Raw genomic sequence first — 19,362 nt, forward strand, 5'->3', positions numbered from 1 at the left:
CATGTTTGGTGAATCTGGCTGATCTCCTCCTGCTGTACTCCTGGAAAGGGAACTTCTCTCCATGCCCTCTCTGCTTGACCTCCAGGACCGAGTCTGTAAACTGGGGGTGATAGGGTGTGCACAGCCTTGCCATGTCTTGCATCCATGTTCCTGCTCTTTCCTCCTTCAAACTGCCTGTTTTCCTCCAAACAGTGCTACCATTGTGAGACCTACAGGGGTCCATTTAAATAGAGATCCTTCATTGCTGCATTAGGCGTGTCATTCTGCCTGTCCTGATTGGGCAGGGAACCTAGAGGTGGGCTGTTAATTGGTTTGCTTTGGGAGCCAGAACTGGTCCCGAGTTGATATCGCCAATCGTGAGCAATCGTGGGAGATCAGCTGGTAAATTATGTACAGTTTTGGTCTCCTTACTTACGAAAGAATATAATTGCATTGGAAGCAGTTCAGAGAAGGTTCATTGGGATGAAGGGGTTGTCTTATGAGGAAAGGTTGAGCAGGTTGGTCCTATATCCATTAAAGTTTAGAAGAATGAGAAATGGTGCTGAATTTTATTAGCGCGCCGCTACGAGAAGGGGCGGCCACTGCGTCCCCGACAACGGCATCCAGTGCCACCGTGCAGGTGCCGGCGCCATTTTTAAAGGGCTTCAAGCCCTTCAGGTTTATTAAAATTCTTAAAGGTGCAGCACCCAGATGTAAAAGAAAATGCTAGCAACACTTCCAATCACCTTTCCAACCCACCGCCCCCCTACACCCCACTGAGTTATCAATTAATAAAATAGCCAATTCCCACCGAAAAAGCAATTTGTAAAATAATGAACTTTAACCCCCCCACCTTCAGAAAATTTGATCCTCAACCCCTTCCCAACATCCCCACAACCAATAGAAAAGGTTTGCCCTGCTCCCCCCACGCTGATAATTTCACTCCTCCCACCTCCCCACAAGTGCCTCACCTCCGTATGGAGTTCCGAAGGCGTGCATTGTGGCTGGCAGCTGTAAAATCAGCGAGGGACAGTCATCGGGACCAGGTCAGTTAATTAGCATTTGATTTTAATTAATTTTAATATTTAAATGCAGGCCCCGGTGCTTGGTGGCGGGGGGCCACACCGAGGTCTCGCCGCTGCTGGTAAAATACGGCGAGGCCTTCATGGCATCAGGAGTTGTGGTGGGCCGCTCCCGCAAGTATTTATGGGCCCCCCCCTCCCCCGCCACGACCCCCAACGTCGAGTAAAATTCAGCCCATGATCTTATTGAAACATATAAGATCCTGAGGGAACTTGACAGTAAAGCCTGGCTACCCGACCCGAACCCAACCAACCCCGACTACATGTGACGGGTACGGGTCGGGTCGGGTCGAGTCGGGTCGGGCCTATATTCTTTGTTTAGCAGGGTCAGGTCAGGTCGGGTTCGGGTTGGCTGTGATCGGGTTTTGTTTTGTATTGTTTTCTTTTTAATCTACATTTTGACGCAATTTTGTTCTGTACTAATAACATGTTTGATATTTTCTGGTCAGGTTGGGCATGAAAATAAATTGAAGGACTCGGGCCCGGGTCAGGTTCAGGTTGGCTGTGGTCAAGTCGGGCACGGGTCGGGCTTTAATTTTATACCCAGGCCAGGCTTTATTTGACAGGTTGGATGCTGAGAGGATGGTTTCTCTTATGGGGGAGTCTAGAACTAGGGGACACCATTTAAAAATAAGGGGTCGCCCATTTAAGACTGAGATGAGAATTTTTTTCTCTCAGAGCGTCATTAGACTGTGGAATTCTCTTCCCTAGAAAGCAAGGGAGGCTGGATCATTGAATATAATCAAGGCTGAGTTATATTTTTGATCGACAAGGAAGTCGAGGGTTATGGGGGGAAAACAGTAAAGTGAAGTTGAGGCCACAATCAAATCAGCTGTGATCTTATCGAATGGCAGAGCAGGCTCGAGGGGCCAAATAGCCTACACCTGCTCCTAATTCTTGTGTTTTTGTGTGATGCTTGAAGGGTCAGGTAGATGAGTAGTTTGGAGGTTTGTGCACTCCCTCTGAAGACTCAACGCTGCCTCCACATATTCTCAATGAAATTCTTTGAGGTGTACTATGCCTTCCCGAATGGGCTTTCTCAACTACGATGGTCATGAGCCAGGGACTTCCACAAGTCTACGGGGATGGTGGTCTCTTCAGGGATGCTTTGAGGACCTTTCTAAATTGTTTCTGCTGTCCTCCTGGGAGTCTCCTTCTGTGACCAAGTTCTGAGCAGAACATCTGCTTCAGGATCAGTGACTACAGCACCAGTGTAAATGACCCAACACCATTTTCAGGCCAAGTCACCCTATTTATGCCATTTAATTACAACAAAGGAAATTATTGTCTGTTACCAGACTGGTAGTACAGATTAGAGGAAGTAACCATAACTTTCCAAAATTGTTCAGAGGAGTTGATCTTGACTGCCATTGGCATGTTGGCTTTAGATATCATTTCAGCAGTTGCCTGCAGATCTGCAATTGGCTCTGGGCTGACCAATAGCATGAGGTATCAGTTCTCTACGGTCATTGCCAATACCTGTTTCAGGCCCTGCAGATATAGTTGTTGAACCAATCAATGGTTGGTATGGGCAGTTTAGCTCTGCTGCACCTTGAGGCCATAAATGCAAAGTTAATTGAGGGGCATAAAAAGATAGGTGCTTACTTTGGAAGTACTCCTGATTTGTGCCTTGTAGATGGTGGACAGACTTTGCGGAGCCAGGAGGTAAGTTACTCGCCACAGAATTCCCAGCCTCTGACCTGCTCTTGCAGCCACAGTATTTATATGGCTGGTCCAGTTCAGTTTCTGGTCACTGGTTACCCCCAGGATGTTGATTGTCGGGGATTCAGCAGTGGTAATACTGTTGAATGTCAAGAGGAGGTGGTTAGATTATCTCTTGTTGTAGATGGTCATTGCCTGGCACTTGTGTGGCGTGAATATTACTTGCCACTTGCCCAAGCCTGAATGTTGTCCAGATCTTGATGTCTGTGGGCACAGACTGCTTCACTGTCTGAGGAGTTGTGAATGGTACTGAACAGTGTGCAATCATCAGCAAACATCCCCACTTCTGACTTTATGTGAGAGGGAAGGTCATTGATGAAGCAGCTGAAAATGGTTGGATCAAGGACACTACCCTGAGGAACTCCTGCAGCGATGTCCTGGAGCTGAGATGATTGGCCTCCAACAACAACAGCCATCTTCCTTTGTGCTCGGTATGACTCCAATCGGTGGAGAGTTTTCCCCCGATTCCCATTGACTTCAATTTTGCAAAGGCTCCTTCATTCCACACTCAGCTGCCTTGATGTCAAGGGAAGACCCTCTCACCTGATTCTGAAATTCCATTCTTTTTGTGCATGTTTGGACTAAGGCTGCAATGAGATCAGGAGCTGAGGGGCCCTGGCGGAACCCAAACTGGGCATCAGTGAGCAGGTTATTGCTGAGAAACTGCCGCTTGACAGCACTATCAAGGACCCCTTCTATCACTTTGCTGATGATTGAGAGTAAATTGATGGGGCAGTAATTGGCTGGATTGGATTTGTTCTGCTTTTAGTCAAAAAGAAAAAGGAAGCATTTGTAAGGGCTGGAAGGCTAGGAACAGATGAAGCACTTGAATATAAAGACAGGAGGAAGGAACTTAAGCAAGGAGTTAGGAGGGCTAAAAGGGGTCATGAAATATCATTGGCAAACAGGATTAAGGAAAATCCCAAGGCTTTTTATACATATATAAAGAGCAAGAGGGTAACCAGGGAAAGGGTTGGCCCACTCAAGGACAGAGATGGGAATCTATGTGTGGAGCCAGAGGAAATGGGCAAGGTGCTAAATGAGTACTTTGCATCAGTATTCACCAAGGAGAAGGACTTGGTGGATGATGAGCCTCGGGAAGGGAGTGCAGATAGTCCCAGTCATCTCATTATCAAAAGGGAGGTGGTGTTGGGTGTCTTGCAAAGCATTAAGGTAGATAAGTCCCCAGGGCCTGATGGGATCTACCCTAGAATACTGAGGGAGGCAAGGGAAGAAATTGCTGGGGCCTTGACAGAAATCTTTGCATCCTCATTGGCTACAGGTGAGGTCCCAGAGGACTGGAGAATAGCCAATGTTGTTCCTTTGTTTAAGAAGGGTGGTGAGGATAATCCAGGAAATTATAGGCCGGTGAGCCTTACGTCAGTGGTAGGGATACTATTAGAGAGGTTTCTTCGGGACAGGATTTACTCCCATTTGGAAACAAACAAACCTATTAGTGAGAGACAGCATGGTTTTGTGAAGGGGAGGTCGTGTCATACTAATTTGATTGAGTTTTTTGAGGAAGTGACGAAGATGATAGATGAGGGCAGGGCGGTGGATGTTGTCTATATGGACTTCAGTAAAGCCTTTGACCAGGTCCCGCATGGCAGACTGGTGCAAAAGGTGAAGTCGCACGGGATCAGAGGTGAGCTGGCAAGATGGATACAGAACTGGCTCGGTCACAGAAGACAGAGGGTAACAGTAGATGGGTGCTTTTCTGAATGGAGGGATGTGACTAGTGGTGTTCCGCAGGGATCAGTGCTGGGACCTTTGCTGTTTGTAGTATATATAAATGATTTGGAGGAAAATGTAGCTGGTCTGATTAGTAAGTTTGCGGACGACACAAAGGTTGTTGGAGTTGCGGATAATGATGAGGATTGTCAGAGGACACATCAGGATAGAGATCGGTTGGAGACCTGGGCGGAGAAATGGCAGATGGAGTTTAATCCGGACAAATGTGAGGTAATGCATTTTGGAAGGTCTAATGCAGGTGGGAGGTATACAGTAAATGGCAGAACCCTTAGGAGTATTGACAGGCAGAGAGATCTGGGCGTACAGGTCCACAGGTCACTGAAAGTGGCAACGCAGGTGGATAAGGTAGTCAAGAAGGCATACGGCATGCTTGCCTTCATCGGTCGGGGCATCGAGTATAAAAATTGGCAAGTCATGTTGCAGCTGTACAGAACCTTAGTTAGGCCACACTTAGAATATTGCATGCAATTCTGGTCGCTACACTACCAGAAGGACGTGGAGGCTTTGGAGAGGGTACAGAGGAGGTTTACCAGGATGTTGCCTGGTCTGGAGGGCATTAGCTATGAGGAGAGGTTGGAAAAACTCGGATTGTTTTCACTGGAACGACGGAGGTGGAGGGGCAACATGATAGAGGTTTACAAAGTTATGAGCGGCATGGACAGAGTGGATAGTCAGAAGCTTTTTCCCAGTGTGGAAGAGTCAGTTACTAGGGGACATAGGTTTAAGGTGCGAGGGGCAAAGTTTAGAGAGGATATGCGAGGCAAGTTTTTTACACAGAGGGTGGTGAGTGCCTGGAACTTGCTGCCAGGGGAGATGGTGAAAGCAGATACGATAGCGACGTTTAAGATACGTCTTGACAAATATATGAATAGGATGGGAATAGAGGGATATAGGCCCCGGAAGTGCAGAAGGTGTTAGTTTAGGCAGGCATCAAGATCGGTGCAGGCTTGGAGGGCCGAATGGCCTGTTCCTGTGCTGTACTGTTCTTTGTTCTTTGGATGGATATTCTCTATATGAATTTTTAAAAAGCGTTTGGCAATGTACCACATAAAAAGCTGGTTAACAAAATTGAGGCTCATGGAATAGGAGGGTCAGTGTCAGCTTAAATAAAAAATTGGCTTCAGGACAGAAACCAACAAGTCATGGTAAATGGTTGTTTTTCAGACTAGAGGATGGTAGATACTGGTATCACCAAAGTTCAGTGCTAGGACCACTACCTTTTTGATATATTTAAATGACATGGATATTCAAATTTTCAGTAAATTTTCAAAATTTGCTGACGAAACCAAACTTGGAGGTGTGGCAAACAGCAAGGACAAAATTAATCAACTGCAACAGGACATAGGTAGGCTAGCAGAAGTGGCAAATGAATTTAATACAGAGAGGTGTGAGTGATGCATTTTGGCAGAAGGGACAGGGAGAAGCAATATAGACTAATTGGCACAGTTCTAATGTGTGTACAGGGTCAAAGGGATCTGGGGATTCATGTGCATAGATCTTTGAAGGTGGCAGGACATATTGAGTGAGTAGTTGGCAAAGCATATGGGATCTTGGGCTTCATAAAAAGAAGCATTGAGTACAAAGCAGGGAAGCTCTGCTGAACCTTATAAAGCTCTGGTTAGGCCACAACTAGGGCTGGACGGCGACAAACTCAAAAAAGAGCCACTGCAATCTCAAGCGTGGCAGCTCATTTAAATAGCCGGGGCACCACATTTCTGTCGGTGCGGGAGTGCTGAAGATCGCCCTGCCAAAGATCGCGGTGGATCCTCAAGATTGGAGGTAAGTGTATGTAAATTCATTAATTTTATTCATTTGTATATTTAAATTGTGGTCCCGTCACCCAGCAATAGGGGGGCTGCCACAGAGCCTCACTGCTGCCGGGAGGATCAGGCTGGACCCTCCTGGCATTGAAATCCATGGCAGGCCTCATCCAGAGCCACCTTCAGGGACCCCCACCCCCCATGGAGCACGATGTCGAAGGCTTGGTAAAATCCAGCCCCTAGTGTATTGTATCCAGTTCTGGTTACCACACTTTAGGAAGATGTGACTCCTTGAGAGGGTGCAGAGGAGATTTACCAGAATGGTTCCAAGGATGAGGGATTTTAGCTATAAAATTAGGTTGCAGAAACTGGAATTGTTCTCCTTATAGCAAAAGAGATTAAACTGAGATTTTATAAAGATGTACAAGATTATGACAGATTTAGATAAGGTAGACAAAGAAAAGCTGTTCCCATTCACAAGGGCTAGGGGACATAGGTTTTGGGCAAGAGATGCAGCAGGGGATGTGAGGAAGAACTTTTTTACCCAGCAAGTGATAATGACCTGGAACTTGCCATCTACAAGGGTGGTGGAAGCGGAGACAATGAATGATTTCAAAAGGAAATTGGATGGACACTCAAGAGAAATAAACTTGTAGGGCTATGGGGATACAGCGGGGTAATGGGACTGACTGGATTGCTCTACAGAGAGCCAGCACAGACTCCATGGGTCAAATGGCTCCTTCTGTGCCGTAATGTCTCTGACTCTGAATCTATATGAAATAAAGACCTGAAAAGCATTGGACCGTCCTTCTTCTCCAATGAAAATATTTTCTGTCCCCTCCCTCTCCTCTCAACTTACATCCTGTCCGTTTCCCCTCTCCCTCTACTGGTAACGGAGATATTGTCTATGTTTCTATGTCTATGTTTCTATGTTCCTATAACGTATTCCCCACACCTCTCCTCTCCACTTACATCGAGTTCTCCTCCCCTCCCACTCTGCTGACACCATGTTCTCCTCTCCTCCTTCTCCTCTCCGCTGCCACTGTGTTCTTCTTCCTCTCCACTCCATTGACACTGTTCTTTCCTCCCTCTCCTCTCGACTGACACTGTGTTCTCATCCCTTCCAATTGTGGTTTCTCCCCTCTGTCTTCTGCTGATATAGTGTTCTCCTCCCCTCCCTTCCCTTTACTCTGACATTGTGTTCTCTGTCTCATTCTTCCCTCCACTGACATTGTGTTCTCCTCCCTCCTTCTCTACCCCAAGGAGACTGAGTTCCCCTCCCCTCCCTCCCACTGGCACTGTTGTTATGTGGGTTTCCATTTTTTGTTAAAACTTGAGAATCTATATTTTTAAAAACTAAAAAGGATTTCATGGATGCTGGAATCTTGAAGAAGCTAAACTTTGGGTGTTTTTCTTAAAAGGGAGGTGAGCAGAAGGTTAACCAGTAAACAAATCTTACTGGAAAGCATCTGATTTCAAGTAAACACAGTAGGGGGTTGTGTTATGACCTGAAGAGGCAGATGTTTACAAGGAAACGACAGACCACGATTTATAGCTAGCACAGAATTGCTGCTGAACAGTTAGTTTCATTTTGAACAGTCAAAAATAGCCAGCTTGGCTAAAAGCAAACAGAAGTATGCTTCCTGACTAGCCAGGAGAACAGAAGAAGACTCTGCTTATCTTTCTCTTAAAAAGCAAAATCCTGTATCAAGTTGTACTGTTATCACTCTCTTTGAAGACATTCTGCATCTTTAAAGGAACTTTGCATCGAATGTGTGAGAATTGAAACCTTTGTTGCTGCACACCCGATGTACGACCTATGTGAAGCCTTCTGTAGCTGCATCTCTTGAAAGCCTAACCAGACATCAACATCGCCTGGAAAGAACTGTTCCAGTAAGATTTCTATTGGCATACTTTTGGGGCACCTCGCCAAAACAAAGTACTTCCATACCTTCTCTTCGGTCTAAGTTTTCTTTTTATTCTATCTTTTTCTTTGTGATAGCTGTAAACAACAAAATCACTTTTTTTCCCTGGTTAACCGGTTATGTATGTGAGTGTGTGTGAGGGCTAGGATAAAATAAAGGGCTTTAATATTTCAATTCACGTGTATGTGTACTTTATTATTGGTTAAGACTTGGGATATAATAAATGGATAATTTTGTTGTTTATTAAAGAAACCTGGTTCGTGTGCTTTATTCTGGGGTAAGAATAGAGTATCTGATTAATGGTTTCGGTAAGTGGTGAAATTTAGATATATGTTGTGACCTGTGGAGAAGTGGGACTGAATTAGCAGTGCACTCCTCCCGCCTCGGGCATAACATATTAAATGGTGGCTCTAATCAGGATTTAACCCAACACCAACAACATTCAATTGTAAGTGTGGTAATAATAACTGGCCAAGAGAGTGTGGGAAAATGGCGCACTGACACGGAACACAAAAGTCCGAGTGTATCAAGCCCGTGTACTCAGTACCTTGCTCTACGGCAGCGAGGCCTGGACAACGTATGTCAGCCAAGAGCAACATCTCAATTCATTCCACCTTCGCTAGCTCCGGGGAATCCTTGGCATCAGGTGGCAGGACCGTATCTCCAACACAGAAGTCCTCGAGGCGGCCAACATCCCCAGCTTATACACCCTACTGAGTCAGTGGCGCTTGAGATGGCTTGGCCATGTGAGCCGCATGGAAGATGGCAGGATCCCCAAGGACACATTGTACAGCGAGCTCGCCACTGGTATCAGACCCACCAGCTGTCCATGTCTCCGCTTTAAAGACGTCTGCAAACGCGACATGAAGTCCTGTGACATTGATCACAAGTCGTGGGAGTCAGTTGCCAGCAATCGCCAGAGCTGGCGGGCAGCCATAAAGGCGGGGCTAAAGTGTGGCGAGTCGAAGAGACTTAGCAGTTGGCAGGAAAAAAGACAGAAGCACAAGGGGATAGCCAACTGCGAAACAGCCCTGACAACCAATTTTATCTGCAGCACCTGTGGAAGAGTCTGTCACTCTAGTATTGGCCTTTATAGCCACTCCAGGCGCTGCTCCACCACTGACCACCTCCAGGTGCTTACCCATTGTCTCCCGAGACAAGGAGGCCAAAGAAGAATAATTGAAAATGGAAAATAAAAGAACCAGGTTTCTTGTGTAATAGAGTAAAGCCTACACCACCGGAATGTCTTTAGCAGTTGCTGAAAACTTTCTGGGGAAGGAGGACGTATCTCTCAGTGACTTGAAAAACTTAACCACGGTTAAACTAAAGGATTTGGCAGCACAATTGGGGATAGACTTGAAATCAGGAGCTAAAAAAGCAGAGATGATTGAAGTAATAGCCCAACATTTGAAATTGGAAGAACATGACTGTAAATCAGAGGGCAGTGCAGTTGAATTAGCTAAAATTCAGTTACAAATGAAACAACTTGAACAGGAACAAGAAATGGAAAAACTTAAGCTTCAACAGGAAACAGAAAAAGAACTAAGAAAACTTGACAAGGACAAAGAAAGAAACAGAATCGGAAAGTTTTAAGCTTGAATTTCAAAGAGAAAGGGAAAAAGATGGCAGGAAATTTGAATTTAAAAAGATGGAACTAAGACAAAGGGGTGGTCTTGACTCCAGTGAAAGTTCTGGTAGGGAAAGATCCGTCTCCAGTCCAGGATCCAGTGGAGTGCTGTTTAAATTTGTGCAAGCCATCTCTAAGTTTGAGGAAAGGGACGCAGAGAAAAGATAGTCAAACAAATGAAATGGCCAAAGAAAAGTTGGACACTTCTTATGCAAAGCAGGTTGACGGGCAGAGCTCATAAAGTTTATGCCATGCTTTCTGAGGAGGCTTCTGTGGATTATGAGATGGAAAAAAAGGCTATTCTCACTGTGTATGAGTTAGTCCCTGAAGCTTACCGACAGAAGTTTCAGAACCTCCAGAGATGAGCAGGGCAGACTTATATAGAATATGAGAGGGTAAAGCAAATTCATTTTGATCGTTGGATATGGGCAGTAAAGATGGAAGCCATGTATGAGAACCTTAGAGAACTAATTCTCCTGGAAGAATTTAAAATGCACTCCCTCCATTAGTACAAACTCATGTAGAAAACCAGAAGGTTTCAAGGGCCAGACAGGCAGCGGAAATCGCTGATGATTTTGAGCTTGTGTATAAGCCCAAACACTTTGTCCGTCACCCCCCACAAACCCGAGAAGGATAGAAGGTGGGAGGGTGAAAGGAAGGCAAGTAGCCGGGGACAAGAAGGGACAGCTGGGAACGCCCCAGGATCTCCTCCTCAGGCCAGAAAGGAAGGTGCTGAGGGTGGAAGTGAGATCCGCAAGCCTACGGGTCATTTGTGTGATTTGGCCAGAGCAAAAGTAGTAGCTTCTCCCACAGTCACCGAAAACCGTGAAGTTTAAGAGACAGAACAGTTACAGGAAAAGGTTCCAGGAATTTTTCCTTCGTGTGTAGTAACACGAGAAATGGCTAAACAAGTTCCATTGTTGGAAGTAAAATTGGCACCACAGACAGATAGCCAAATATCTGCAAATTTCTTAGGGGATTTAGATAATCCAAATGAAATGTTTAATAAATCTTCTCTGATCACAACTCAGCAAGCTGATCCAGAGTTCAATAAAGTGGCACAATCAGCTCTAACAGAAGCTGAGGCAAAAGCAGTTCCAGAAGGCTATTATATTAAAGATGGGGTTCTGATGAGGAAGTGGAGACTGCCTTACAGACCTGTGGATGAAGAGTGGACAGTTGTTCGACAGATAGTGGTACCGCCTAAGTATCACCAGGAATTATTAAGGTTAGCACATGGAATTCCTAGAGCAGGACATATGGGGATCTGGAAGACCAAATCATGTATAAGTCAACATTTGAAGGAACTTTGCATTGAATGTGTTGTTATGAGGCGAGAGGAGTGCATTGTTAATTCAGTCCCACTTCTCCACAGGTCACAACATATATTTACATTTTTCCACTTACCGAAACAGCCAATCAAATACTCTAATTTTACCCCAGAATAAAGCACATCAACCAGGTTTCTTTAATAAACAATAAAATTATTCATTTATTTTAACCACGTCTTAACCAATAATGAAGTAAACATATATGTGAATTGAAATATTAAAGCCCTTTATTTCTTATCCTAGCCCTCAGACACACACTCGCATATACAACCAGTTAACTGTGAAATAAGGGATCTTTGTTTACAGATCTTATAAAGAAATAGAAGAAATAAAAAAAAAATTAGACTGAATAAAAGATATGGAAGTCCTTTATTTTGGTGAGGTGTCCCAAAGGCGAATAGGTGGCTGCCACTAGGAGGCTTCCTAGAATAGTTCTTTCCAGGCAATGTTGATGAACAGTCCGGGTAGGCATACAAGAAATGCAGCTACAGAAGGCTTCACATAGGTCTTACATCGGGTGTGCAGCAACAAAGGTTTCAATTCTCACACATTTGATGCAAAGATTTTTTACGGACAAAGTTTCTGCAAACATTCAGGATTTCTTCAAATATAGGAGGCAATAGTACAACTTGATACAGGATTTTCTTTTCAACAGCAAGATAAGCAGGGTCTTCTTCTCCTGGCTGGTCAATAAGGAAACTCCAACTGCAAGCTTTTAGCAAAACCAACAGGACTTTTTAACAGTTCAAAATGAAACCAACTTTTTCCAGAGGCAAGTTCTATGACAATCATAAATCTTGACTTGTCAGTAAGCAAATAGCTCTTCAGGTCATAACACAACCCCCTGCTGTGTTTACTTGAAATCATGTGCCTGCCAAAAAAAAAACTTGTTTTCTGATCAACCTTCTGTTAACTTACCTTTTAAAAAAACACCCAAAGTTTAGCTTCTTCAAGATTCTAGCATCCATGAAATCCTTTTCCATTTTATTAAAATATAGCTTCTCAAGTTTTAACAAAAAATGGAAATCTTCGTAACTGTGTGAGAATTGAAACCTTTGTTGCTGCACACCTGATATAAGACCTATGTTAAGCCTTCCGCAGCTGCATCTCTTGAAAGCCAACCCAAACTGTTCATCAACATTGCCTGGAAAGAACTGTTCTAGGAAGATTCCTAGTGGCAGCCACCTATTTACCTTTGGGACACCTCGCCAAAACAAAGGACTTCCATACTTTCCGAATGCCATCAAAACACAGTCTGATTTAAAACACATTTCTCGCTATAAATAAAGTAGCTATGCATACAAACATCAACAGAGAGCAGCACAACTGTATTAGCTAGTAAGCAAAATAGTATGCAATGCCAACGCCAATTACTTTTGTTGACATAATAGAGCTAGCTACACGATGTCACGGGGTAGTAGATGGACCTTATCGGATAACCTCTGTGGATTCACACTGTCAGGAGTGCAAATTCATCCAATAAACCATGAAACTCAAGGAGAGGATTGTTATTGTGGTTATTGAGGTGAGGCAGTAGAAAAATCATCAATAGGAAGACAGACCATTTCTCACACTGATATTGTCACAAGGCAATTTAACCCATGATGGTCAATGTTTGTGCAACTTCTCCACCCGCTTGTAATATGTGTCTGAAGACAGGGAAGCCATAAAAAAGGCAGTGATCTCCAAATCAGGAGAATTTTATAGGTTGGAGCAGACAGTACTTTGGAAGAGTGCATATGAAACAAAAGAGCAGAGTGCAACAGGAAGGGACAGAGAGATTAATGGTAAGTAGCCAAGACTTGCTTATTCATCTTGACAGTCTGTTAAACTGGGTCCTGGATACTAAAATACAGAGACAACAGCATCTCTCATGGACAAAATGTCATCTAGTCACCAAAGCTTGTGACAAAATTAGATAAACACAATTACAAATAAAGAGCACCTTCAGTTCCTCCAATAAAGTGACTCTCTTCAATTCACTTATGTCTATATCTCAGTCCATCACTATCGATTCCAATTCAGCTCTGATAAGATAAGTATTCACAAAAAGCTTTTCTGCAAAAGGTTGAGAGGTTGTTACTGCATGTATTATTCAATTACAAAATGTTGAGTCACTATCTGTAAGATTGTACTGCGGACTAACTAAGTTATGTCCAAGTCAAATCTCTTACCTGTTAACAAAGGTGCACTTTTAATGTAATGTAATTAGATGATACTGTCATGGAAGTGTAGTTTATTTTTCTCCTCTTTAAAAACTAAGGGGGCTGTGTATCTTTAAGGCAAAGAGAAGCTTTTAGATTCTCTGGGCACAGTGTGCCAGCAGAAAGCATGTTTCCTAGGCAACAGCAGGAGAGAGGGGGCCACCTGCTGTATTATATCAGTTAACTGTGGGTAAAGACTGGCTAGAACCAGTTTGATCTGGAGACCAGTGAAGCATGCTCACTGAAGGAAGGATCTCTCTCTCTCTCGGCAGAAAAATCGACATTGATCTACAGGCTGCGTATTGCCTAAGGAGGGGAAAAAACCCAGAAAGGACATCTTTGTATTGTTGGAGGTAGAAAATTCCTTTTTACTTACTATCTCTAAGAAGTCTTTGCATCAGGACTGACTTTCTGTTGCCTTTTTGTGTTTTAGGGAGTTCTGGAATTCTCAGTAAAGTTTCTACTGAAAGACTACCAATTTAAAAACCCAAATAGACCTGTTGCTCTACTCCTTGTTGAAAGAACCATGTGATATCTACTGCAACCGAAGCGCTTTGCACACCTATCCATTATAAACTGTTTGTCGAATTCACCTGAAAACTTTGAGTGGCATCTGACTATTTGACTCTGGTACACCTCACTGAACTGGGAACGTAACCCACAAGGACTTACAACACAGTTATTTATTCCTAAGAAACAGCTCTAATTTAAACATATTTTAAAACTGGTTAACTGTTGGTTTTTGTACGTGTGTGTGTGTGCATGAAAGTTAGGAGGAATAAGAAGTTATAAGGTCTTTAGACATAGATTTATCTCAGTATTGATTAAGATTTAGTTTATTAATAAATAGATAATTTGTTGTTGTTTAAAGATAGCTGGTTTGGTCTGTTTTATTCTAGGGGGTTAATAAAGTGTTTAATTTGGCTAATTTCCAGTAGGTGGAAAACTTTAATAATATGCTATGGCCTGTGGAGTAATGGGACTGAATTGACAGTGCATTACTCCTGCCTCGGTCGTAACAATACAGACAACTTTCAAATGACATTGGCCAGTTGGGTTACCTGCCCTCAAACTGGATGGTGAATGATGCACATTGCAGCTACTGATCATTGACATACTTGTAAAACTTATCCTTTAATTCAATTCACAGCAAAAACAAATCAGTTAATGACTGTTTATAGCATGGTCTTGCAAACATAATAAATTTTTAGCTGATAGATTATTTTAAAACACAAGGTATAAAGGCTTGGAGCAGGAATGTCCAACTTTTTTGTGTGGGGGACCACATTATAATTTTAAGCTTACACAGCAAGCCAGTGAGACAATTTCAGAAAGATAAAGCCATTGAACATTTATCATACTATTAATCAAAACAAAAACAAATGTGCATTTTTGTGAAGAACCTTTAAATGAGAAGGCTATTTTATTGACTTACTTTCTCATCACCATGTTGGACATTGATTTTGTGAAATACCTGGCATGTCTTTTGCTTGCATAAGTAGTCAATGTCTGCCCGCACACTTGTTGAAGTAATGCAGAGTTTTCAGGATAGATGTCCATCTGTCAGGAGTGATCTTGATCGCTCTCTCTCCCCTCCCTCTCTGTGTCGACACCCCTTCTTTGTGTTGTCCCCCCACCGTGTTGTTCCCCCATGTCAATCCCCCCATCTCTATCATTCCCCCCATGTCGTCCTCCCCTCTCTGTGTCATCCCCTCTTTCTGTGTCATCCCTCATGTCCCTCTCTCTCTCTCTGCCCCCCACATTCTCTCGCTCTTCCCCTTCTCTGTTCCCCTGCTTTCTCTCTCTGTTCCCTCTCTCTCTGTCCTATCTCTTTGCCCCCTGTTCCCTCCGCCCCACTTGCACTCTGCCCCCTTTCTTTCCTTCTCTCTCTGTCTTTCTGACCCTCTCTCTCTTCTGCCCCTCTCTCTGACACCAACCCCCCCCCCCCCCCCCCCGCCCCCTCTCTCTCTCCTCTGCCCCCATCCCATAACCATTGCTCAGAGCAGGAACAGGGGTTTCCAAACTTCAGACAGATTTGTGGTTTTCCAGCAGGCTGTTATAAAGCATTGGAACCCACTGAAAACTCCAAATCTGTTCCAAGTTCAGAAACTGCTGTTCCCACTCTCAGCACCTGTCAGTTGTGAATATGGAAAGGAGTGTTAATGAGCATTAGCTAAAGATCTGAGCTTAGAAATTTCAATTCAGCTGTGAAACTGACATGTGATTATTTTTTTTAAAGCCTGTCTGGTTGGAAAGAAGAATGGGAAATTTCTCATCCCTGAATTTACCAGTCACACACCTCAACAATTTTTACTATGGACACGTTGCCTGCTAGAAAATGTTTTAACCATTTGAGGCAAGTACTTTATGCACAAAAATCAAAATATCTCCAGAACTAGAAATTTTTTTGGTAATCATAGAAATAGTTGTACATAACAGAGAACATTTTAACTCAGTGAGATTAGCCTCTTATGCTAGAAAATCGCAACTTCTCAAAAATTTTTGGACATTTGTAAGAAAATTAGCAGATACCAGAAAAAGTTTTAACCATTCAAGATAAGCACTTTCTGCAAGAAAGTCAAAACTTCTCAAGAAGGACTAGAAACTTATTAGGCATTCATAGCAATGGTTGTACATAACAGAAAAAGGTTTAACTCTCTGAGATAAGCATTTCATGCAAGAAAATCGAAACTTCTCATGAACGAGATGAAGCATTTTGGGTATACATAAAAATAGTTGTACATAACAGAAAGGTCTTAACTCACTAAGATCAGTAGATTATACGAAAAAACCAAAACTTCTCAAGAAGAACTGAGTTTTTTGGACTACCTTAAAAGTAGTAGGAGATCCCAGATAATGCTTTAACCATTTGAGATAAGCACTTTAGGCATGAAAATCAAAACATCCCAAGAGCGACTAGAAATTTTTTTGGCAATCATAGAAATAGTTGTACATAACAGAGAAGGTTTTAACTCAGTGAGATAAGCATCTTATGCAAGAAAGTTACAACTGTGAAGTACTCTACATTTTTTGGACGTTGGTAAGAATAGTAGTAAATAGGAACATAGGAACTCAAGAGCAGGAGTAGGCCATTCAGCCCATCGAGCCTGCCCTGCCATTGAGTATGATCATGACTGATCATCCACTTCAATGTTTTTTCCCCACACTATCCTTAGATCCCCTTATGTCATTTGTATTTAGAAATCTGTCAATCTCTGCTTTAAACATACTCAATGACTGAGCTTCCAGAGCCCTCTGGGGTAGAGAATTCCAAAGATTCACAACCCTCTTGAGTAAAGAAATTTCTCCTCATCTCTGTCTTAAGTGGCTTCCCCCTTATTTTGAAATTGTGTCCCTTGCTTCTCGATTCCCCAACTAGGGGAAACACCTTAGCTGCATCTACCCTGTCTATCCCTTTATGTATTTTGTAGCTTTCAATGAGATCACCTCTCATTCTTCGAAACTCTAGAGAATACATACCCAGTTTCCCCAATCTCTCTTCATATCCCAGGAACTAGTCTGGTAAACCTTCGTTGCACTCCCTCTATGGCAATAATATCCTTCCTAAAGTAAGGGAACCAAAACTGCACACAGTACTCCAAGTGCAGTCCAACCAAGGTTCTATACAACTGAAGCAAGACTTCACTAATCCTGTACTCAAATCCTCTTGTGATAAAAGCTAATATACCATTAGCCTTCCTAAATGCTTGCTGCACCTTTTTTTTTAGAATTAGTACAGGCCCTTCGGCCCTCGATGTTGCGCCGATCTGTGAAACCATCTGACCTACACTATTCCATTTTCATCCATATGTCTATCCAATGACCACTTAAATGCCCTTAAAGTTGGCGAATCTACTACTGTTGCAGGCAGGGCGTTCCACGCCCCTACTACTCTCTGAGTAAAGAAACTACCTCTCACATCTGTCCTCTATCTATCACCCCTCAACTTGAAGCTATGTCCCCTTGTGTTTGCCATCACCATCCGAGGAAAAAGACGCTCACTATCCACCCTATCTAACCCTCTGATTATCTTATATGTCTCTATTAAGTCACCTCTCCTCCTCCTTCTCTCTAACGAAAACAACCTCAAGTCCCTCAACCTTTCCTCGTAAGACCTTCCCTCCATACCAGGCATCATCCTAGTAAATCTCCTCTGCACCCTTTCCATAGCTTCCACATCCTTCCTATAATGCGGTGAACAGAACTGCACGCAATACTCCAGGTGCGGTCTCACCAGAGCTTTGTACAGCTGCAGCATGACCTCGTGGCTCCGAAACTCGATCCCCCTACTAATAAAAGCTAACACACCATATGCCTTCTTAACAGCCCTATTAACCTGGGTAGCAACCTTCAGGGATTTATGCACCTGGACACCAAGATCTCTCTGTTCATCTACACTACCAAGAATCTTCCCATTAGCCCAGTACTCTGCATTCCTGTTACTCCTTCCAAAGTGAATCACCTCGCACTTTTCCGCATTAAACTCCATTTGCCATCTCTTAGCCCAGCTCTGCAGCCTATCTATGTCCCTCTGTACCCTACAACATCCTTCGGCACTATCCACAACTCCACCGACCTTAGTGTCATCTGCAAATTTACTAACCCACCCTTCTACACCCTCTTCCAGGTCATTTATAAAAATGACAAACAGCAGTGGCCCCAAAACAGATCCTTGCAGTACACCACTAGTAACTAAACTCCAGGATGAACATTTGCCATCAACCACCACCCTCTGTCTTCTTTCAGCTAGCCAATTTCTGATCCAAAGCTCTAAATCACCTTCAACCCCATACTTCCGTATTTTCTGCAATAGCCTACCGTGGGGAACCTTATCAAACGCCTTACTGAAATCCATATACACCACATCCACTGCTTTACCCTCATCCACCTGTTTGGTCACCTTCTCGAAAAACTCAATAAGGTTTGTGAAGCACGACCTACCCGTCACAAAACCGTGCTGACTATCTCTAATGAACTTATTCTTTTCAAGATGATTATAAATCCTGTCTCTTATAACCTTTTCCAACATTTTACCCACAACCGAAGGACAAAGGCTCTGCAATCTCCTCCCTTGCTTCCCAAAGAATCCCAGGGTAAATCCCATCTGGCCCAGGGGACTTATCTATTTTCACACTTTCCAAAATTGATAGCACCTCCTCCTTGTGAACCTCAATCCCATCTAGCCTAGTAGCCTGAATCTCAGTATTCTCCTCAACAACATTTTCTTTCTCTACTGTAAATACTGACGCAAAATATTCATTTAACACTTCCCCTATCTCCTCTGATTCCACACACAACTTCCACCTACTATCCTTAATTGGCCCTAATCTAACTCTAGTCATTCTTTTATTCCTGATATACCTATAGAAAGCCTTAGGGTTTTCCCTGATCCTATCCGCCAATGACTTCTCGTGTCCTCTCCTTGCTCTTCTTAGCTCTCCCTTTAGATCCTTCCTGGCTAGCTTGTACCTCTCAAGCGCCCTAACTGAGCCTTCACGTCTCATCCTAACATAAGCCTTCTTCTTCCTCTTGACAAGCGCTTCAACTTCTTTAGTAAACCACGGCTCCCTCGCTCGACAACTTCCTCCCTGCCTGACAGGTACATACTTATCAAGGACACGCAGTAGCTGCTCCTTGAATAAGCTCCACATTTCAATTGTGCCCGTCCCCTGCAGTTTCCTTCCCCATCCCACGCATCCTAAATCTTGCCTAATCGCATCATAATTTCCTTTCCCCCAGCTATAATTTTTGCCCTGCGGTATATACCTGTCCCTGCCCATCGCTAAGGTAAACCTAACCGAATTGTGATCACTATCACCAAAGTGCTCACCTACATCTAAATCTAACACCTGGCCGGGTTCATTTCCCAGTACCAAATCCAATGTGGCATCGCCCCTGGTTGGCCAGTCTACATACTGTGTCAGAAAACCCTCCTGCACACACTGGACAAAAACTGACCCATCTAAAGTACTCGAACTAT

Source organism: Heterodontus francisci, chromosome 5, assembly GCF_036365525.1.
Source record: "Heterodontus francisci isolate sHetFra1 chromosome 5, sHetFra1.hap1, whole genome shotgun sequence".
Taxonomy (NCBI): Eukaryota; Metazoa; Chordata; class Chondrichthyes; order Heterodontiformes; family Heterodontidae; genus Heterodontus; species Heterodontus francisci.